Here is a 24,614-nt window from a genome sequence, read left to right on the forward strand (position 1 = left end):
ATAACATGAACACGACAATTTTTACTGTGAGCAGCTCAACAAGGAAACCTGAATGAAAAAAATACTGCAAATTGGCATGCTGTATCACATATATCACATACAAAACACACAAGTACAGGATCTATTTTCACTCTTAACCAGGAACCTTGTGAAGTGATAGCATATTAAAAAGCTAAAGCAGCAAAGCCACAGAATCTGCTTTCCTACCTTATGCTCAAAAGTAAAACTTAAGATCAATTTTTAAATTGCCCATGATTCTTTCAAGGATTCATGCATAAGATGTTATTTTCAACCAGAATAATATCTGCTCAATAGGCTAATTAATCATTTCTGATATCTCTTGTTCAATGAACAAAATCTAGCTTTCAACATTGATGAGATTTACTGGTCATTTTTATTAATTTACTCAGCAAGTTGCTGTTAGCTTTTAAACTGTCGATCACAGTGGCAAAAGGATATTTTTGTCTTCATTTGATACCTCATTACAAAGAACGATAATGAGGATGTGCTATGGTTTCTGGAGGTCGCTCATACAGAGTACAGAAAAATCTGGCTCCAACAGATGAATGATAATTAGTGATAGACTCCTTGTTGTTTTGAGGATGTACAACCCGTAAGTGAATTCATCATCTGCTGTGGGTCCTCGCACGTCTGAAAATTCTGATCTGAGATTGGCATAGATGCTAACCAAACTGCAGTTTGTTATTATTGGAACTGGGGGAACTTTGGCAGCAATGCTACATCTGTTCTCCCTCTGCGTATGGTCGATGTTTGGTGTATATGGTTCTCAAAACATGTTGAACGTAACTGTCACCTTATAGGCCATTTCCCAAGAAATGTACTCCCCATTGAGGAAGATTCTAATGCTTTTTGGGGGCTGTACTTGTTATTTAGGCTGCATCTTGATGATAGTCCTCCATTGACGATTTGCTTGTGGTTTCCGTAGTCATCCAAGTGGGAGACGAGGCCTGCAAAATTAGTTTTCTGGAGAATGGCTTCTATGTCATTGAGTCCACTATGAAAGGCTTGAATGTTTATAATTTTGTCCTGCCTTTCAATTTAGGTGCCTTTTGTCAAAATATTTCAGGGCTTTGATGTATCCCATGTAGCATTTTCAGAATTCTGTTCATGATAGCTAATAGCCTGATGAAGTTTGGTTTTAGTCTTCAGTTTAATGCAGTGATGTTTTCAAGCACAGTCATAGTTTTGGCATAGGTAGAATTTGCTCTCTAGACATAGGCGCTGGATCTTCATTAATAGTAACATTTGTAGACAGTACTGCCGAGAGATGAGAATCATTCTACAACTGTGTGAATATTGCTATCAATAGTTATGTCTGATTCTTCCCAGTGTATATTTAGTACTAGTTAATGCATGATCGATGACTTGGGACCACTGATTTGGAGACAAAACCTTTGGGGAAGCTTCGCCATAGTTTGATTGTTTTCCTTGTTGCAGGCAGCTGGAATACAGTGTAAAGGACATTTTCTTTCTCGGACTATATGTTGAAATCAAAGTTGTACTGTGTGCAACTGACATGCAAAGTGTTTGCAATTTGGAAAAAGTCAAGTGGGATACACATTTAGCTGTGCAGCCATGTTGCCTTTTGAAGCGGGGGGGGGGAAGGTGGCAGGCTTTGAGACAGCATGGAAACATGAGTGCAAGATTGTCAGACGACAGCCTTTGGATTGACAGAGCGACAGTTTCTTCCAAATCAGGGCAGCCAGAGAAATCCAGAGCCTCGAACAATCTTCCAGTGCAGGATGGTGACGGAGTAACAGGGCTGTGTGTGGGCTCTTGCCTGGAGTCCTTCCACTGCCATCTGCTTTCCCTCTTTGTTTTGCTTTTCCTTCTGCACTTTCCTATTGCTTTATTTTCTTCTTTTCAATGACGGGGTTGGTCAGCTGTGCTGGCGCAGTAGCCACAGGCAGAGTGGTAGATATGGCTCCTCCTGGCGATAGGAGGCTGGCAGCAGCAGTGAGGACATTCTCCTGGCGATAGGAGGCTGGCAGCAGCAGCAATGAGGACATACTCCAGTCACAGGCAAAGTGCCAGGTGACTGGAGAATAGCTAATGTGGTTCTATTGTTCAAGAGGGGCAGCAGGGATAGGCCAAGTAATTACAGACCAGTTACTCTGATGTCAGTGGTGGAAAAATTATTGGAAAAAATTCTGAAGGACAGTATTAATCAATTATTGGAAAGGCAGGGATTGATTGGTGATCGTCAGCACAGATTTGTTAGAGGACGATCCTGTCTGACAAATTCAATTGAGTTTTTTTGGAAAGGTGACTAAATACATTGATGAGGATAGTTCAGTTTATGTAGTTTACATGGACTTCAGTGAGGCCTTTGACAAGGTTCTGCAGGGAAGGCTGGTCCAAAAATGTAACAGCCCGTGGAATCCAAGACAAGTTTGTAAACTGGATCCAAAATTGGTTTACAATTAGGATGCAAGGGGTGTTGGTGGATTGTTGGTTTTGTAATTGGAAGCCCCAGCACCAATCACAGCTACATCCCACTGTGAGTGGTGCTGGGGCACTTGATGTTTGTTATGTACCTTAATGACTTGAACGTGAATGTAGAAGGGTTAGTCAATAAATGTGCACATAACACGAAAATTGGGGTGTTGTTGAAAGTGAGGAGGATGGTCTCAGGCTCCAGTCTGATATTGATCAACTGATAAATTGGGCAGGGCAATGACAGATTGAATGAAATCCTGATAAGTATGAGGTGATGCATTTTGGGAGATCTAATGCAGAAAGGATATCTGCATTGAATGGTAGGTCCCTCAGATTTACCTTGGGAAAAAGGGACCTTGGTATACAAGTCTATAGATGCCTGAAGGTGTCAGCACAGGTAAACAAGTGGTGATGAAAGCATTGGGACGCTTGCCTCCATTAGATGGGACATAGAATATAGGAGGAAGCAAGTCTTTTTATAACTTTATTAGTCATTGGTTAGGCCACAGATGAAATACTGTGTGCGGTTCTCTTACTGCACCATTGGAACAATATGATTGCATTGGAGAGGATGCAGAGGAGATTTACTGGGATGTTGCCCAGGATGAAAAGTCTGAGTTAAGAGGAGAGACTAGATAGGCTGGATTTGTTTTCTTGGGAGCAGAGACTAAGAGGGTATCTGATTGAGATATACAAAATTATGAGAGGCATAAACAGAATAGATTGTGAAAATCTCTACCCATGGCAGACATGTCTAAGACCAGAGGGGATAAGTTTATAGTGAGGAGTAACTGGTTTAGAGGAGAAGATTTGGGAATTTTTTTTTCACCCAACATAATGTTTGGGGGGGTGGTGGAGATGGGTACTCTCACAACATTTAAGAGGCATTTTGATGAGTACTTTAAATGCCGGGGCATCATAAATGTTGGGAGAAAGTGAGGACTGCAGATGCTGGAGATCAGAGTTGAAGAGTGCGGTGCTGGTCAGGCAGCATCTGAGGAGCAGGAAAATCGACGTTACCAGCAAGAGCTAGATTTTGGACCAAGTGCAGGTAAATAGGGTGAGTGTCATTTGGTATTTGTATGTCAGCACAGACCTGGTGGGCCGAAGGGCCTGTTTCTGTTCTGTATGACTGTGATTCTAAATGCCACTTGATAGCATTGTTGGGAACACTTTCTACCATTTTTCTGATAATCAGTAAGGGGCAGATAAGGTGATAATTGGTCAGGTAGACTTTTGGTGGATCGACAGGAAATACCGGGCAGTGTTCCACATTGCTAGTTAGATACCAGTGTTGCAGCTGTACTGGAACAGCTTGCCTGGGGACGTCTCCAATTCTGGAGAACAGGTCTAAAACACAATTACCTTAATTTTTCAGGTCCCATAGTTTTCAGTGTCTTCAGCCATTTCTTTAATTTTGGAAACTGTGATACTCATGACCTCGGGAGGAAGACTAAGACTGACCATCTGCTCTGACTGAAGATGTGTGAAAATGTTTTTTGTACTGATGTGCTGGCATCCTATATCATTGATAGTGGGAATATTGGTGGAATCATTTCCTCCTGTTAATTTTGTAATTATCCAACACCATTTACAACTGGATATGGCTGGTCTGCAGAACATAGACTTCACTCATTGATTGTGGGATTGCTTAGCCATGTCTATTTCATCTTATCACTGTTGTTTGATATACCATTAGTCTTGTGTTGTAGCTGTAAAAGATGGACTCCTCATTTTAGGTATATCCAGTGTGACTCCTGACACACCCTTCATTGGTCATTGAATCAGGATTGATCTCCTGGCTTGATGTTAATTTTGTGGAATTTGCTAGTAGCGTGAGGATACAGAATGGCATTAAATGCAATGTTACTATTGCTTCTGATGCCCACTGCACCTCTTGGTTGCCTGGTTTTGAGTTGGTGATTTTCTTCAAAATCTATCCTATTCAGGATTTGGAGATGCCGGTGTTGGACTGGGGTGTACAAAGTTAAAAATCACACAACACCAGTTTATAGTCCAACAGATATAATTGGAAGCACACTAGCTTTCGGAGCGACACTCCTTCATCAGGTGATTGTAGATGGCTGGATCGTAACATAAATTCTGTGTTACGATCGAGCCCTCCACAATCACCTGATGAAGGAGCGTCGCTCCGAAAGCTAGTGTGCTTCCGAATAAACCTGTTGGACTATAATCTGGTGTTGTGTGATTTTTAACGTTATCCTATTTAGCACAGTGATAGTTCCAGACAACACAACGGAGGAAGAAGAGACTTATTTTATTCACTTTTGGAATGTGGGTGTTGCCATCTTGGCCCTCATTACCCTGAGAAGCAGATACTGAGCTTAATCAGGCATGGTCCATTTGATGTAGACAGACCCACAATTTTGTCAGTGAGTTATAGGATTTTGACCCAGTGAAACTGAAGGAATGATAACTTATTTCCAAGTCAGTGCCTTGGAGTAGTACTTGCAGGTGGTGGTGTTCCCATGTGTCTGCTACCCTTGTCCTTCCAGATGGTAGTGGTCAACAGTTAGGAAGGTGTTGTCTAAGGAGAGTTGATGAATTTCTGCAAAGCATCTTGTAAATGGTACATCGTGCTGCTACTGAGTGCAATAGAGGAGGGAGTTTGTGGATGTCGTGTCGATTAGCAGGCCTTCTGTAAATGTCAATCCAGGTTCCTCATAATTAACTCCTCTTGTTATATTCTCAAAAGCCTCGAGCAAATTTATTAAACATGATTTCCCTTTCACAAAACTGTGCTGACTCTGTTTGATTGCATTAAGGTCCTATTGCTTCTTTAGTACTCAATCTAGCAATTTTTCAATTACAGATTCTAGGCTAACTGCATATAGTTTCCTGCCTCCTATCTCCCTCCCTTCTTGAATAGGGAGTCTCATTAATAGTTTCCCAGTCCGCTGGAAGTCTCTTGGAATAATGGGTTCTGGATTATTTTGACCAATGCCTTCACTGTCTCTGCAGCACTTTTCTTTCAAACACTTCAGTCCCAGTAGTTTGTCATATAAAGAACAAAGAAAGAATAAAGAACATTTACAGCCCAGGAACAGGCCCTTCGGCCCTCCAAGCCTGAGCCGACCCAAATCTACTGTCTAAACCTGTCGCCCAACTCCAAGTATCTGTATCCCTCTGCTCCCCATTTACTCATGCACCTGTCTAGATGCATCTTAAATGAATCTACCATGCCTGCCTCTACTATCTCTGCTGGTAACTCATTCCAGGCACCCACTACCCTCTATGCAAAGTACTTGCCGCATGTATCCCCCTTAAACATTTCACCTCTCACCTTGAATGCGTGACCTCTCGTCATCGAATCCTTCACCCTGGGAAAAAGCTTATCTCTATCTACCCTGTATATACTCTTTATGATTTTGTAAACCTCAGTGAGGTCCCCCTCAATCTCCTTTTTTCTAATGAAAACAAACCTAACCTATTCAACCTCTCTTCATAGCTAGCACCTTCGATACCAGATAACTTCCTCGTAAATGCCACAAGGATCTGTTTTGGGACCACTGCTGTTTCTCATTTTTATAAGTGATTTAGACGCAGGCATAGGTGGATGGATTAGTAAATTTGCAGACGACACTAAAGTCGGTGGAGTAGTGGACAGTTTGGGAGACTGTTACAGATTGCAGGGGGACTTGGATAAATTGCAGAATTGGGCTGAGAGGTAACAAATGGAGTTCAATGCAGCTAAATGTGAGGTGATGCATTTTGGGAAGAATAACAGGAAGGTAGAGTACTGGGTCAATGGAAAAATCCTTGGTAGTGTGGTTGTGCAGAGGGATCTTGGAGTACCTAGATCCCTGAAAGTTGCCACCCAGGTGGATAGTGCTGTTAAAAAGGCATATGGTCTGTTAGGTTTCATTCATAGAGGGATTGAGTTCTGGAGCCGCAATATCATGCTGCAAATATGCAAAACACTAGTGCGGCCACACTTTGAACATCATGTACAGTTCTGGTTCCCAAATTTCGAGAAGGATGTGGAAGCATTGGAAAAGGTACAAAGGAGATTTACCAGGATGTTGCCTGGTCTGGAGGGAAGGTCTCATGAGGAAAGGCTGAGAGACTTGAACCTGTTCTTATTGGCAAGAAGAAGGCTAAGAGGGGATTTGATAGAGACATACAAGATGATCAGAGGATTAGATGGGGTAGACAGTGAAAGTCTTTTTCCTAGGACGATGACATCAGCGTGCACGAGGGGACATAACTACAAATTGAGGGATGATAGATTTAAGACAGATGTCAAAAGCAAGTTCTTTACGCAGAGAGTGGTAAGGGTGTGGAATGCCCTACCTGCTAATGTAGTCAACTCAGCCACATTAGGGAGATTTAAACAATCCTTAGAGAAACACATGGATGATTTTGGGATAGTGTAAGGGGACGAGCTGAGAATAGTTCATAGGCCGGCGCAACATCGAGGGCTGAAGGGCCTGTTCTGCGCTGTATTGTTCTATGTTCTATGTTCTAAATCTTCTCTGCACCCTCTCCAAAGCATCTACATCCGTTTGGTAATGTTGTGACCAGAACTGTACACAGCATTCTAAATGCGGCTGAACCAATGTCTTGGACAATTTTAACATGACCCGCCAGCTCTTATACTCAATACCCCACCCGATGAAGGCAAGCATACCATATGCCTTCTTGACCACTCTATCCACCTCTGCAGCAACCTTTAGGGTACAATGGACCTGCACTCCCAGATTTCTCTCATCAACTTTTCCCAAGACTCTTCTGTTCATCGTATAATTTGCTCTATTCTTTGTCCTTCATGATCCAGCCTCTTGCGAAATCCTGCCTCCCATGAAAATCCTGTTTATTGGATATCTTTGGATTGTTTACAGTATCCTCCACCATGAAGACCAATGCAATGTGTTAGCTTGATTGCTCTGTCATTTCCCTGTTCTTCATTATTAACCTACCAGTCACACCCTCTCAGGGTTCAACACTCACTTTAACAACTTTCTTTCTCTTTATATAGAAGCTTTTGCAGTTTGCCAATTCTCTTTCATATTATTTTCCCTTTCTATTAGCTTTTTAGTCATCAGATGATGTTTCCTAAAACAAAGTCCCAATCCTCTGCCTTAACACGAGTTGTTTACATTAGAGTGGTGCTGGAAAAGCACAACAGGTCAGGCTGCATCCGAGGAGCAGGAAAATCAGCATTTTAGGCAAAACTCTAGTTGTTGCCACTTTATATGCATTGGTATTTGATTGGATACTGTTATTGACCTCCTTTGTTAACCATTGGAGGTCCATTCTTCTCAGTGAGTCCTTTTTGAGTGGGTTTTTTTCTTGAGTGTTGTGAAGTATTGGCTGAACTGTTTGTCCCTAGTAATCTATTGATCTTCCCATGGTCTATTTTCCCAGACTAATCTAGACTATAGTTTCATGATGTAATCAGCTTTATTTAAAACACTGGTTTGAATCTTGAGTTGTTCTTCTTCAAACTGAATTAGAAATTCTATCCTGTTATGTTCACTGCCTCCCCCAAGGATTCTTAATGATGTGGTCTTTTGTCAGTCCTACTTCATGTCACAGCAGAATGCAGAGTAGTGGTGATTTTTTTTCTCAGAAGAGAAGTAAACAGTAATGTTCCTGAGAGCTGATGTTGTCTAAGACAGTATTTGAATTGTTAACTGACACCACAAGAAAATCTCTGCCCATCAGAATATGGGTGTTTCTTGGAGGAACTAATAAGTGCTCATCTCCATTGTGTGTTCACTAATCTTGATGTTAACAGTGTGAGGCTAAAATAGTCATGTGTATTTACTCTTAAGTTCAGTCAGATGTCTACCAGAGACAATCATGTATCTTAGAGGTAACGTGACTAGATATTAAGTAATATGTAATAAAACTCTTAACTATTCATCAAGATTGAGCCCATCTTCTGCCTTAGATGCATTTTGGCATCCTGACATGCATGGTAGACTAGACTAACACCAGCAAGAAAAATTTACTGTAGAAATCCTGGATCATCCCAGGCATTTTAAAATGGTGACAGCAGCAAGAACAGCCAGGAAGTGCCACCACCTCCCATTGTAAGAATTAGGTCCACTGTTGTCCTGTTGTGCTTATGAATGACCTAGACTTGGGTATATATGGGATAATGACAAACTCGGCAGGTGGCAAAAAATTTCAAAATGACACAGAAACAATGAAAATAATAGATTTCAGGAGGACCTAGCTAGATGATAGATAGGCGCAAGGCAAATTAAATTTAACACCGCACACTGTGAAGTAATTCATTTTGAGAGGAAGAATGAGGAGAATTATTAATACCTAAATTATGGAACTTAAAAGAGTGAGGTACCGAGAGATACATTTTGGAAAGCTTATAGGCAGCTATTAATAAGGGCAAATTTAATTTTGGCATTTGGTGCTAAAGGAATGAAATGTAAAAGTAGGGAAGTATTTTTGCAAGTATGTAAGGCACCGAGAATACTATAGTTTTGATCCCTTTTCTTGAGGAAGGATACAATTACATCGAAGGCTGTTCAGAGAAGGTTCACTAGATTAATTCCAGAGAGGAAAGCCTTGTCTTATGAGGAGACATCAAGCTGTTTAGGCCTATACTCACCAGAATTTAGACAGATGAGAGGAGATCTAATTAATCTAATGTTGTATATGATACCAAAGTGGTTGGCAAAGTAAGATAGAATGGATGTCTCCCCTAGTGGGGCAATCTAGAATAAGAGGCTAGAGGTAGCAGATCTAAAACAGATGAGAAGCAATTATTTCTCTCGAAGGAGCATGAATCTGTAGAATTCACGACACCCAAAGTGCAGTCGATACCAGGACACTGAATAAATTTAAGGAGGAGAGAGGCAGGTTTTTAATTAGAAATGGGTTGAAGGGTTTTGGGGAGTGGGCAGGAAGTGGAATTGAGGTGAAGATGAAATCAGTAATGATTGTATTAAACAATGGAGCAGGCTCTTCAGGCTGAATTGTCTACTCCTGCTCCTAGTTCTTGTGTTCTTATATCTCGCGATTTATGTACACAAATCGTTGAACAAACTCAGACAGCTCATATAGCGTTCTTGGTTTTATTAACAAAAGATAAAGATCAAGAGGAAAGAAATATTGCTAAATCTCTAGCTTGTAGCTAGAGGCCTATATTTAATACTGAGTACTACCCTTTCGGAAAGATGTCAGTGTCATAGAGATAATGCAGAAGTAAGCTATCAGAATGGAATGAAGGATGATGGATTTTAGTTCAGTTCGGTTATCATTTTCTGACTGGATAGGCCAAGACTTTTTCTCAACAGAGAAGGCTAAGAGGATATGTAAAAAGGAGCCCAAACTCAGGACCAGTAGAAGAGATGAAAATCAGAGAAAAGATTTATCCTGGAACCAGAAGTGTCATTTTTTTATTAGTATTGATATTTTGTGATTGAGTATGTAAATTGGTAGCATCAGCAATTTGACATTCATCAGGGAATTTAATAAATACTTGATAGAAAAAATATTATTTTTACATAATTATAGTGAAAGATCAGAGGAATAGTGTGATGATACCCTGGCTTTAAGGGGTATTTTGGATCTACTTTTATGAAACAAGGTGAGACCGAGCTGCCGACAGTCTGCTCAAATCCACTAAAGTAAACAACTTCTGAGGCAGTTTTGTTTAAATAAGGAACAATAGGAATGGCCTGAATGGGTGTGGTCAAGCTCCCACAGAAACAGAATTTGTAGTTTTTGCTTTCATCAGTTACAGGGGTCTTGAAGCTGGTTGTGGAAGCTCTTACTCCTCTCTTCGTTACAGCTAAAAGCTGGGCTTCTCTTCCTTCTGCTAGAACTGTGTGTGAGACAATCTATTTTACTGAATTAGCTTTTGGTATGGGTGTGTTTATGGGATGATACTTTATTGGAACAGTTAATTAGTAGTAGTGTGTGATTTTATATAGTGTGTGTGTGTGTGTGTGTGTGTGTGTGTGTGTGTTGATAGAGTTACAGTTAAGCCAATTTTAATTTTTGATTTGTCTATATTTTAATTGTAGTGTAAAAAATTGTGTGTTTTGTTTAAAGGTGTGTAGATTGCAATCAAATTGCATTTAGAATGCAATACTTTACACTTACCTCTAAAATGAGATAAAGTTAGGACACAGGCTATCTTCTTAATATATTTTGAGAGGGTTTAGTCTGGTCTAGGATGAAATAAAGAATTATACCACAAAGCAGCAATGATATTAGGATTGAATGACCTTCTTGTGTGTTAAATCATTTCAGGGTTTTATGTTCTGCCAGTGTGAAGAACATATCTTTTTATTTTATCTGTGTTTTTGATTGTGGAATGAAATGGGAAAAGGACTGTTTTAAGAAACAAGGTAGAGGAAGGATTGCTGCCCTTTCGAAGAGCAAATCATTCAATTTGCCAGCATATATTATAACTGTTGTTGACATTGTTGTTCATTCAAGATTAGAGTGGTGATGCAAAAGCACATCAGGGCAGGCAGCATCTGAGGAGCTTTTCACATCGATTTTCCTGCTCCTTGGATGCTCTCTGACCTGTTGTACTCTTCCAGCACCACGCAAATCTTGACTCTGATCTCCAGCATCTGCAGTCCTCACTTTTGCCACTGTTGTTCATTCAATCAGCACACAAAGTTGTGGGCGAACTGGCACAGGGGATATGTACCAAGTGAGTTTTGGCTCACAACAAGTAGCTGATTGGTCTGTGGAATGGTAATCAGCTGGGGTCAAATGTCTTATGCCTGCCAACAACTATGTGATTGCCTCCCAGGTAAATAATAGCTTGTGGGTATGACTGGGATAGCCAGAAGGGGGATGTTCTGCAGCAAAAAGACACCTAAAGCCTGAAATTGCTCTAAGTAATTGGAGAAAAGAGATTGAGGAGCAGTGAGTTCTTGCAATCCAAAAGGATCATTTCAGTGAGCACTGTGGACAAGGACTACTGAACTGCCTTTCCAGTCTTCTCTTCACCCAAAGTGTTTGTTTGTCTGCATCTATCTGTGGTGGGAGTTTTATAAGTGAATTAGAGTTTTAGCTATTGTTGCTTACCTGTGACTAGGTAGTAATTTGAAATAAATAATAAATCCTGTTCAGTCTGGAACCTGGTTTGTATTTTCTATTAATCTGGTTTCAAAAACACAAGTAAATTGACGAATTTCACAAGCTTAGAGTAAATCTTTAACTTCCGTGGTGACTCTAGGAAGAGTAGGGATTGATGTCCAATGCACTGAGGTGCGACACTGTATTGCTTGTATTTTTCAAATAGGTGAAGAGTGAAGAGGCTTAGCAAATTTAGGGAGGTTTCTAAGATACCTCCTCGCTCACATGATAGGCTCAGTACCAATGTGGACACTGAGGTACACCTGGATTAAAGACAGAGAAATCAGTGTCAGTTTTGTTTTCTAGTTGATGCCTAGTTGGATTTAACCCTCAGTGTCAAACAAATAGTAGTGCCTATGGAACCCAAACTATTTCATGGGTCAGAACATTGGTGGGAATTGGAAAAATAGTAGTTTCCCTCAGCACGTTGCTTCACCACAGCTGGGTAGGCAATCGGTCTGTTGGTTTAAAGTATTTTAGTTGTTAACAGCTGTTGCAAAGTTCATTGTAGGCTGTGATTTTTGCTGCATTTGTGAACTTTGTTAACCTAAATGTGTCTTGTCAATGTTCTCATTAACAAGCATATAGGCGCACTTGGTTACAACTTTTAAAATTCAGTGCTTGTGGTATTTTGTCTCTATAAACTTCAGAAAGGCAATTGTTAAAATATACTTCAGCAAATTAATACGGGGAAAAAGCAATTCTGTGTCACAGTACAGAGCAATGTTATGCTCACAATCCCCTTTCCTGTACATCAAAGACATTTACATTGGCAACAGACTTCCCTCTGACACAAATATGCTCAGTCTAAAGTGTATGGATTCTTATAGTTAATGCTGTACAGCAACATTTAAGGTACATAGAATAAATATGCATTTTCATGTTAAAATGCCACAAGGCACAAGGTGCTAAATGGGTGTATACAGTAATAACATTTTATTCAATTGTCCAGATAATTGCATTTAACTGTCAACAGTTCACAGATGAAAGAAGGGAAACATGTTTTTCTTATTATTGTGTGGCAGTTACTTAAATACTTGTGCCATGATGTCACTGCAAAGTTATTTATGTACATGATTTTAATAAATAACAGAAACATAAATCATGTTTATTGGAAACACGTGTGGCACTCCTTTACCCTGATTAGTACCATTAACACTAGTTTCCTTTTATTGCTGGTCATCATGTGTTGCAGATTATAGTTGAAATAAGACTACAGAGCAGATGACAATGTTATTTGATCCTTAGAAGTGAAGGTAATTTTTCTTTTGTATTGACTTGAAAAAAATGTGGTTTGTGATAGAATTTAAAGCAAATGATTGTTGAATCAAATCTGTAATGTCCGTCTTATCTTGATTTGGTGTTTGTCAATCTGTATTTATATTGCACTTTTAAAATGTAAAACTTCTTCAACAGGATTCACAGCAGAAGGAAGGAAAAAACACTGAGCCTTTCTGGAGAGTTAGAGCAGTGACCAAAGGCTTTGGTTTATGAGGTGGGATTTCAGCAAAGTTTTAATGGTTGATGCAACGTCGAATTCCATACAATGCCATTTAAACTGGTGACTGCTCCAGTATAAATAGGTAGAGGGAAGAGGAACAAAGGTCACAGTCAGTGACAGAACAGTCAATGGGCCAAACAATGCAGAAAATGGCAGGACCTGAGATGATCAAGGCATTGAAATGTAAGCAGGGAGGTAATATAGGAGGAAATAGGAATTTTAATTTTAATTCACCAAGCGACAGTAAACTAGGGCTAATCACTGAGAAAGGGGATGATGAAATCAAATAACCATAAGAAATAGGGAAAGGAAGTAGCTGTTTGCCCCCTCTAGCCTGTTAACCCGATCAACAAGATCATGCCTGATCCAACACTCCTCCAATCCACTTTCTTGTTCTTTCCCCATGACCCTTGATTCCCATTGTGATCAACAATCTATCTATCTCAGCCTTAAATATACACAAGGATTCTGCCCCCATAGCTCTGCAAAAACACCCTTCCTCTGAGTAAAGAAATTCTTCCTCACCTTGGTCTTAAATTAGCATTCCTTAATTGTCAGACAATACCCTCTGGTCCTAGACTCTCCCATGAAGGGAAACATTTTCTCAGCTGTCGAGCTCCTTAGGAATCTTATACGTTTCAATGAGATCACCTCTCGTTCTTCTACAATCCAATGAATGGAGCCTCAACCTGTTTGACCGAATGCATTGCAAGTTATGGAATATGTCGAAATACCTGGTGATGGAAGTGAGAAAGGTGAATAATAGGACATGGACAAATTGACTCCAGTGATTACAAATGTTTGGTCAAGAAATAACAGTGGAGGAGGGTAATGTTGGAAAGATACAAGTAAAGTGATAGTTGTAATATGAAGCCTAAAACAGAACAGCTAAAATGGCACTCTGATAGAATCCCTACCTGGGGCCAAAAAGATTCAAATCCGATTTGCTTCAGTGTTTGTCCCAACACATTTGAACATGTTAATTAAACATTTCTAGGAGGGAGGCAATGGCATAATTGGTAAAGCCACTGTATTAGTAACACAGGACTCCCAGGTTAACATTCTGATCCTATTAGTTTGAATCTTACCATGGCAGATGTTGATTCTAATGCCACAGTTTTTATCAGTAACTCTAAGGTGTATGAGTATAAATCTATGAAGGGACCTTGCATATTTAATCAGTTTTTGTGTTGTTCAACATACTGAAAACTGGATTGAACTTCGCCAAGCTTTTTTGCACATAATGCATTTGCTGACAGACACAATCTGAAACTGGTCTATGCCAGCCGTCTGAAACAGTCTCATAACAAATTGGCAAACAATTTTACACTGTGCCTGATTGCAAAGAAAATTGGATACATTTTAAAATGAGTTATCAATTCACTTTGTCTCACTGGCACAGGCCAATTTTATCTCCACTAGATTCACCAGACATTAGCTTTTGTAAAATCTAGTCCCTTCATCCTTCCAATCTTGGCTTGTTTCAAATTCATGTCTGAGTGGTAATTGATTGTTCTTTAAACCGTGAACGAAGAACCTCAACCAGAGAACAGTAAAACACAGGCTTGAAGGCTGGCAGCATTCCATGAAACAGCTTAGTTCTCCTGATCATTAAATGATCATTTACTGAGTGAATGTTTGCCTTTCATTTCATTATGGTGAATTAATGTTTTAATAGTTGGTGAAAGTAGCCTCAAAATCTGTACCATAAACCACTTTCACTCCAAGGAATCTGAGATGACACCTGTTGGACAAGTGCACTAGGTTTGAATACATTGTACACAAGACAATCAATCTTCCAGTGTTAACAGATTCCTATAGGAGTGTAACTCACATTGAATCATTTAAACTCTGTGACCTTAAAAGAATAATAATCTTTTTCTTGTCTACATCCTTTGTTTGCTTTTTATATTCCCTGTTAGACCAAAGTGCATCATGAAAAATGTTTCAAAACTGAGAAAACTATGGTGCTTGTTTGTAACATATTAACAAAAGTTTTATGTTGATGCAAGTTTGAATCATTTTAATTTTAATAGTCAGCTGCTCATGGGATTAGCCTGTGAAACGATTGTCTATCAGAATAAATTCACTGATCTCATTCACCCTATCTCTGACTTACACTGTTCAGAAGATGGTTTTCTGATGGGAGCTTTGAATTTTTAGATTAGATTACTTACAGTGTGGAAACAGGCCCTTCGGCCCAACAAGTCCACACCGATCTGCCGAAGCGCAACCCACCCATACCCCTACATTTACCCCTTACCTAACACTACGGGCAATTTAGCATTGCCAATTCACCTGACCCACACATCTTTGGACTGTGGGAGGAAACTGGAGCACCCGGAGGAAACCCACGCAGACACGGGGAGAATGTGCAAACTCCACACAGTCAGTCGCCTGAGGTGGGAATTGAACCCAGGTCCCTGATTGTGCCCTTGTGAAGCAATGTGTACTGTTTTACTCTGTTAAAGGAACCGTATGTTGTCATTATTGAATTAAGATAAATTCAGAAGAACATTGTACAGAAATATAGGTTATAGAACTGGAGCTAGAGTTTTATTGCCCTCATGCCCTTCCCTTTTGAGATATTGTCCTTTAAGAAAATGTGATTACTGGATTTGCACTTATATTTGTCATACAAAATCTCCAAGGAAGGCTGTTGAAATAAGTCAGGAAAATGGATCTCTTCTTCAATCCTAATGAATGTCGGGCACATACATGAATGAAAAGCTACACGCTGAAATACAAAGTGATAAGAAATTTATTTGCTTGCATCCATTTTTGAGACATTTAAAGTAACCTTACAGCCACAAACTGTTTTCTACATTGTGGGCTCACTTGTGAGGCAAATCATACTGGACACCATATTGGTGAAAACATTGTTGCGTGCAGACCAAGCATCCACAGAAGTATACAAAGTGCACAGATCATGATATCTGTCAGTGTGTTATGAAAGGTACTGCTATGTTGGAGCTCAACATACCCTCTCAACAGTAGGGAAAACCGTCTACTACCGCTATTGACTACTTAACAATCTTAGTTGATTTCTCCTTAATGTTTTCGCAATCCTTCAAGTGGTTGGTGCTTTGTATAATTGTTTCAAGTTGCTAGCATGAACAGGGAATGTTATGGCCAATGTTAAATAAATGTCAAGCTTTCTACACAATTAGTTGCTCCCAGATATGGGACCATTAGACTTTCACCTTGGAATATGCTATGACTGGGGAAAATGAGCAAATGGCATGCAGAGCAGGACAAGCTGCTGGAAGTGGAAGGAGGAAGTGGTGGGTACAGACTTTCAGCAGGAGGTCATAACTACCAAAGCTGTTCAGGGTAATAGTTCTTCAACCTGAATCTCACTATGGAACAATGTGTGCAACATTTGTGTATCATGCTCAGAAAAATCTGTGACCATGACAACCCGAGAACAGGGCTGTTGTTATGAGGACGATCATGATGATGAACGTTTATATGTCTGGCTCTTCCAGTATACGTTGGTGGCATTTGCAACATCTCCTAATTTTCTGTCCATTGTTATCTAAAGATATCAATGCAACTCTCTATTCAAAGAAACCTGCTCCAGAAATATATAAGAACATCTCTGATCAGGTTGATTAGAAAATTTGGTTCAAAGAAAGCTGAACTACATTTCATTTCTTTTGGTAGAGATTAGCAGGTGGAACTTTGCTAGGATTACAGGTTTCCTCATGGTACCTGTTGTCATTGGCTATGTGCGCATCACTGGAGCTAGTGGATGTCAACTCTGCAGTATACCAGAACATAAAGATTGTTAATGTCTATCTAGCATTTGATCAAAGGCAGAGAATCTCACAAATGAATGCCCAGTATCTTGACAGCAGAGAAACGTGCCTGGGAATTGTGAGGGAAGACTGCTTGCATGAGCCTGAGCCTGAATTCATATATCTGGGAATTTAGGTCAAACTGGGAATTCAAATGGCAAATCGTTTTGAGTTCAGTTCTAAACTAAATGTCAGGTTTTGTCCTTGAACTAACAGCCTCTAAATAAGTTTTTAAAAATTCTAGTTAAACAGCCAACCTGCCAGCTCAATCACCTGAAATCACGTTCCGGATGAGAACTTGATTACTGCAGCAAAATTTAAGCTAAAAAGTGACTTATCAAAAATCCAGAGCATCAGTCAGGTTGCATGGTCAGTGTGAGGAAGACAGACCACTTAAGTGAGACAGAGTCTGAGTGTATATTGGATATTTGGTTCAAACTGGGAATTTGATGTAGTAGGGAAAAGCTTACTGCAAAAGTTGTAAAGTATGTGGAGTGGCAAGTTGGATAAAGTGTGGGGAGGAAGATTACTTTTCTTTCTTTTACTTCATTGTTTGGTACAAAACTGCTATTTGAACTGTTTTTAAATTACTTTTAATTAGAAAAATGCATCGTGTTGAAAGAAGTAGCCATGTTTGGCTTTAACTGAGTTGGAGAAAGTAATTACATCTAAGTCAGGTAAGTGAATATAGAATGTAGTGTAAAAAAATCGCAAGACTAGATATTAAATATTTCTGGTTATAGGGTGCATGGTGGTTGTAATATGGTCAGCCAGCTGGACCTCATAGAATATGAGTCCCCTGATTGGACCAGATTAGCAGCCCCAATCAGGGAGCCGCGGCTGACATATATAATCAAGAGTAACAGAGGTTCTGTTCACTCTGGGAGCTGGCTCTGAGGGAGCTGAACCAGTGTCAATGTAAAGGGTGACTTGGTGTTATTTCAGTGGCAACAAGAGAAGAGCATGGTCTCAAAGAAACTTTCTCACAACAGTTGTCTTTAAGTTGCAGTGAGTTTTGCCTGCATCACACCATTATTTGTGAAGCTTCACCTTGCTGAGCAGCACAGTGACTCAGAGGTTTGCACTACTGCCTTCAGGCCAGGGACCCAGGTTCGATTCCAGCCTTGGGTGAATATCTGTGTGGAGTTTTCACGTTTTCCCCGTGTCTGCGTGGGTTTCCTCCGGGTGCTCCGGTTTCCTCCCACAGTCCAAAGATGTGCAGGTCAGGTGAATTGGCCATGCTAAATTGGCCATGGTGTTAGGTGCATTAGTCAGAGAGAAATGGGTCTAGATGGGTTACTCTTTGGAGAGTCGGTGTGGACTTGTTGGGCCAAAAGGCCTGTTTCCACACTGTAGGAAATCTAATCTAATCAATAGGCAGCACCAGTCATACCGATTGTGAATCCCGGGAGGATTTGTTGGGATTTTAAACAAACAGTAAATGGCTTTTCACAGTTGGATAAATACCCAGTCCCTTACAGAGAGGATTTATACACAAAGCTGCCAGGGGACTGTCCTTCATGAAGCTGCATGTGGGCATGCATACTTGCAATTGCAGTTAGATGAGGATTTCCAGAAGTGTGCTACAATTAATACCCAGAACGGTTTGGGGTATCGTCAGCCTATGCAATTTTTTAGAGGACAATTGAGAACATTTTACAGGTCTGCCCCAGGTCACCACTCATCTAGATGTTGTGGTAATGTCAGGGAATACCAATAAGGAGCACTTAGAGAACGTAGACATTTCTCCCAGGCAGGCAAATGTCTGAAAAGGGAAACATGTGTGTTTCAGGCACCCTCAGTGACCAATATGGGCTACAGAGTTGACAAGACCAGGTTATACACGTTGGAAGATGAAGTGAGGATTATCAAAGGTTTCCCAGCTCCCACATCTCTACCAGAGCTTAGGTCTTTCCTTGGGCTAGTGAATTATTATGGAAAGTTCATACATAACCTGGCCTCCATTCTGGCACCTTTACACCAACTCCCAAAAAGGGTCAGCTTTGGAAATGGTGACATAGCCAAGCCATAACCTTCAAGGAAGTGCAGAAACCTCTATCATCCTAATAGGTATTGGCACACTGTGATCCCAAGTGAGATGTGGTATTGACATGCAATGCCTCCCTGTATAACATTGTCAAGGTAGTATTAGCTCATCGGTGGCCCAAAGAAGAGGGGTGCCAAATAACATATGCATTCAGGACTTAGACTGATGCAGAGCATAAATACGCCCAGATAGAGAAGGAAGGTTTGGCAGTCATATTTGGAGTACCTATCCTGAGGATCTCCTAAAAATGCATCCCATGGCTGAGATGGTTGATGTCCGCTGGTGATAACCATCTTCCCTTGTGCTGTGAATGACTCCAAACAGTCGACAGTTCACAATCGGTTCTCATTAAGTGCGATTTTGCTCAGGCTCCTTGATGTCATCCTCAGTCTAATACTGCCTTGAGTTCAGGGCCAGTCTCTCTACCTGAGCCCATGTGTCCCCTCTTTTGTTCATATCAATAGGTAATGATGTAGAAGCAGACTCCACCCTGCCTCTCAGACTAACCTGACCCTCAGACTATACCCTGCCCCTCAGAATATACCCTGCCCCTCAGACTACGCCCTGCTCCTCAGACTACCACCCTATCTCTCAGAGTACACCATGCCCCTCAGACCACACCATCCTTCTCAGACTTCACCTTGCCCCTCAACTACACCCTGCCCCTCAGACTACAATCTGCACCTCAGACATCACCCTCACCCTCAAGACTACAAGCCTCACAGCTCCATGGACCTGGGATCGATTTTCAGTCTCGGGTGACTGTCTGTGTGGAGTTTGCACTTTCTCTCCATGTCTGTCTGGGTTTGCTCCGGTTTCCTCCCACACTCGAAAGATGTGCAGGTTAGGGTGGATTGGCCATGGGAAATTGTCCTATAGTGTCCAGGGATATGTCGGTTAGGGTGGATTGGCCATGGGAAATTGGCCCATAGTGCACAGGGATGTAAGTATGTTCCACCAATACCTTTATGGATGTACATTTATAATAATAATGGTCCTCAAACCCCTGCTGTGTCTACTTAAAGAGGACAAGGCAATGCCACCCATATCTTCAGGTTGAATTCAATGGTGGGCTCTGATACAAAGTGCATATCATAATTAGGTTGGAACACCATTTTGGACTAGACGAAAATGAGGACTGCAGATGCTGGAGATCAGAGTCAAGATTAGAGTGGTGCTGGAAAGGAAAGCAGGTCAGGCAGCATCCAAGAAGTGGGAGCATCGACGTTTCTGGCAAAAGCGCTTTTGGAGGCCAAGTAACAAAGGCAGATACAATGAGCTGCTTCCTGCTATCAGATATCCCATCAGTGGTACTGCCATTGGAAGAATCCACAATGATTTTAAATTTTCTGGACACATTTCCTGTCACAGCTGACAATATCAAACTTTGGACACAGATCTGGTTCGGGCAAAACTGAAGCAGCTTGTGGTGAGGGGAGAAACTAAAGAGCTACCAAACCTGAAGAGACCAAATCACAGTAGAAGGTAGCACTTTATTATGGGGAGCAAGGGCGATTGTTCCGATTGTCACCTCCAAATACTGCTGTTCTTCTCTAAGGTCATCCAGGGATGTCCAAAATGAAGATGGTGGTGAGAAGTTATGTCTGGTGGACAGGATTGGTTGCAAACATACCCACATTGGTGGGGAAGTGCTCAGACTGCTAACAAGAACAAAACTTACCATAAGCAGCTCCCCACATTCATAGAAGTGGCCAGATAAACCTTGCAGTTGCTTACACATTGACTATTGCATGTTAATGGATTCAATGTTCCCAATCATTGTGGGATGCCCACTCAAAGTGGTTGGAAATGCGTAGAATTCACCAAACACAGGGACAAGGATAGGAAAATTGCGTACATCTTTTGCAATACGTGGATTCCCAGAAGTGTTGGTCACAGATAACAGACCATTGTTTCCCAGCAGGGAATTTAAAATGCATTCAACATACTAGGACAGCTCCATAATCCATAATCCAAAAGAGCAGAACAAATTTTGAAGGCAGGTTTAAAGAAACAGCCAAAGGACTCACTCCATACCAAGCTGTCCCAGCTCCTATTTGATGATCAGACCACCTTTCATGCAGCTACAGTGGTATCTCCAGTAGAGTGGCTGAGGGGGAGAAGACTCCACATCAGGTTCAATCTGATTTTCCCACCTTTTGGGTGAAGGGAAAAATAGCATCAGGAATACCAATGCCGGACACCAGACTCCGCTAAGCGAGAGAGAGAATTTACTTCAGGGGATGAAACCTGATGCAGGAGGTATACAAATGGCCCTGCATGGGTAAGAGGCATGGTTAACATGAGGTCATGTCCAGTGACATATCAAGTTCAGATAGGTGCGATGTTCCTAAACAAGCATGTGACCATACGAAAGCTACATACAAAAGGAGTAAAATATATCTGGAGTTTCGGAACAATCAGAAAGACTGGAAAAACCTGTGGTTCACCATCCTCTCTCAAGCGTTGAGGAGACTTTGGAATCTGAGATGAACATGGAGCATATCATTGCCTTGATGCCTTTGCGCCCTGAAGAAAAGAATGAATTTCTTCCGTGACACTCCGGGCGCAAGAGGCGAGTTACTAGCGTTACATGCCACCCAATTCAGAGACAGAGGTGCAGGGACCTGACCTGGTGTTAAAATGCCCCAGGAGGAGCTACAAGCAAAAGAACCAGCCTATGCCCTCAGATTCAAAGGTGGAGGAAGTAAATACTTGCAATGAGATCAGCCAGGTGACCTCACAGAATTGGAGCTGTTAATCTGGTCCAATCAGGGAGTCCTGGCTGACAGATAAAAGCAGGAGTGCCATTCATCCTGTCACTCTGAGAGCTGGCTCTCTAGGAGCTGGATAAGTGTCAAGGACTTTTGATATGTAAATAAAGTGTGACTCAGTGACTAGGTACCTGCCTCAGGATGTTCATAGAAAAATACAATTGGAAGGACAATAGCTATATTGGTCAAGGATAGTATTGAAGTGTAGGAGAAAGAGAATGTTTCAGAAAGTTCAAGGACTAAATCCGTTTTGCTTGAATGAAGGAACACAAAGGATGTAATCACATTGTTTGGTGTAGTCCGATGTAGTGGGAAGCATAAAGAGAAACAATCTGCATATATTGAATTTTTTAATTACCCAAATTCAGACCAGGATACTGGTTGTGTAAAAAGTAATGAGGGACAACTGTTCCCAGATTCCTACATCAGTCTTTATCTAGTGCAACAAGAAGCGATGTACTGTTGGACCTGGCTCATTGAGATGAGGTGTGACAAATTGATCAAGTATGAGTCTTGAAATATGTAAGAAACAACAATCACTGTGTTGAAAAGTTTAAGATTATATTGGAGAAAATCATCAGTCAATCCAGAGGAAAAAAAAATCAACTGGTGGACAGCCAACTTCAATTGGGGAAATACAGAACCAGGCGGGCTAAATCAGAATGAAGTGTTGGCGAACCTTCAATGAAGAGGTGGTTCGGGTACTGTTAAGGTATGTTCTCTCTAAAGGGAAAGGTAGGACAGACAACCCAAAGCCCCCAGAGAACAAAGGAGATACCATTTATGATAAAGAATGAAAGGTCTCCTTCTGACAGGTGTTAAGTAGAAAATACAATTGAAAAACAAGAACAATATAGGAGGTCTAAAAGCAAATTAGAGAGGCAAAGAAGAATTATGAGAAAAGACCAGCAGTCAATGTGAAGGGGAATCCCAGAGTCGGCTGTAGACATATGAATAGTGGAAGATAAATGGTAAGAGGAGGATAAGGATGAATTTGGGGCCAAAAAGGAGATTTACACATGTAGGCAAGGGTCACAGATGAGGTATTAAATGAATACTTTGCATTTCTATTTACGAAAGAAAGAATTGCTGCCCAGGAAATGGGGATAGAGAAGGAAACGTTGTCACTGGAAAGACGTAAAATTGATGAGGAAGAAGTGTCAGATACACTACTGGTACTTAAATTTGACAAGGCATCAGGATTGGATTAGATTCATTCAAGGATATTGGAAGAGTTGAGAATCGAACTCCAGGAGCACTGGTCATAGTCTCTGTCTTCCCTAGACTTTGGAGGTTCCAGATGATTGGAGATTTGCAAATATGTCCTTATTCATAAAGGTTGTAAGCATAAGCCAAGCAATGATAGACAATTAAACTTCAATGGTGAGTAAGCTTTAGAAGCAATATTCAGGATAGAATTAGTCATCACATGGAACAAGGTGAGTTGTTTAGGATGTAATCATTACAAAAGGATGTGAATGCATTGAGAGAGTGCAGAAGAGATTGAAAAGAATGGTTCCAGAGATGAAAAGCTTCAGTTATGAGGATAGATTGGAGAGGTTGGGATTTCTCCTGGACAGCTTAAAAGCTGATCTGTCAGAAATTTTCAAGATCATGAGGGAACAGGATAGCATAGATAGGGAGAAACTCTGCCCGCTTATAAATGATCAAGGATGAGTGGGTACAGACTTAATGTGATTTTCAAAACAAGCAAATGTGATGTGAGAAAATATGATATATGATCTGAATCAGTAATTTGCTTCCTGGAAGAAAAGTGTTAATAGATTCAATTAAGGTATTCAAGAGAGAAAATGTGCAAGGATGCAGGAAAAGAAACAGAAGATTAACTGTAAGGCATGGCCATCATTTGGAGAGCTGATACAGATACAGTGGGCCAAATGGCCTCCTTCTGTGCCATAACACTTTGTTGATACAGTATTAAGATGCTCTCATTCTGTGACATTGCAAGTTCAGAATGTATTTGAAAACCAAAGGCAGACTGGAGGGTAGTTGCTGTATGTCTTTTCACTAATGACGTGGTTTGTGACTTTGGAGTGCATGCTTCACGTTTTCATACTTTTCAGAATGGCTTTTTTTTGGGTGTTTGATTATCTTCTCCATGATATTAGCTGACAGGTTCCTGATGAACCTGCACCTAAATAGAGACCACATTAGGTTTATCATCAACTTTACTGTGTCATCAAATACATATCAGGGCATGAATAGGTTGAACAGCCAAGATCTTCTCCCCAGTGTAGAGGAGTCCAAAACTACAGGACATACGTCTAAGGTGAGAAGAGAAAGATTTGAAAGGGACCGAAGGAGAAACGTTTTCACGCAAAGGGTGATGCACATATGGAATGTATAGAATGAGGAGGTAGTGGAGACTGGTACAATTACAACATTGAAGATGCATTAGGATGGTACATGAAAAGGAAGGATTTAGAGGGATATGAGCCAAATGCTGGCAAACGGAATAAATTACATTAGGATATCTTGTCGGCATGAGTTGTGCTGTACATCTCTATGACTTCTCATCATGATGAGCCTGATTTGGAACTGGACTATCATGGGGAAATACAGTCAGAATACTTCACACTTCAAGACTGGCAATATTTTATGATGCTGTAGAATATTGCTTTGTCTCATGATTCTGCTGCACCACACAACAATGTGTATCAGAACACTTCCATGCAGATCAGGAACACTTAAATCCAATCTGTCATTGGCTCTGCTGGTTGTTTCATATTGCTCAGTCTTTTATTCACCACAATCCAATTGTTTTCCACGAAACAGAAAAAGGCATTGGCAACACCCACATTTTGGTAGATCAGGAAAACCTACCAAGAAAGTGATTAAAATCTGGCTCATCAATCTGGGAACCAGCAGGAAATACTAATGCAGTTTGGAATAACATACTATCCAGATGGATGCAAGAACCA

General features: G+C 40.8%; 1 protein-coding gene across 5 annotated transcripts in view; it reads left to right on the forward strand.

Annotated features, from left to right (window-relative positions):
- The window catches only part of LOC132815661 (zinc finger protein 385D-like), a 377,769-nt gene that overhangs the window by 187,463 nt on the left and 165,692 nt on the right, over window positions 1-24,614 (forward strand). Inside the window, exon 1 of one of the 5 annotated variants that reach the window (XM_060824661.1) lies at window positions 12,769-12,806. The exons of the other annotated variants lie outside the window; for them this stretch is intronic. The gene's annotated coding sequence lies outside the window, so the exon portion shown is untranslated. Of the gene's footprint in view, window positions 1-12,768; window positions 12,807-24,614 lie in introns of those variants that run through there. 5 annotated transcript variants of the gene reach the window in all.

Source organism: Hemiscyllium ocellatum, chromosome 5, assembly GCF_020745735.1.
Source record: "Hemiscyllium ocellatum isolate sHemOce1 chromosome 5, sHemOce1.pat.X.cur, whole genome shotgun sequence".
Lineage (NCBI taxonomy): Eukaryota > Metazoa > Chordata > Chondrichthyes > Orectolobiformes > Hemiscylliidae > Hemiscyllium > Hemiscyllium ocellatum.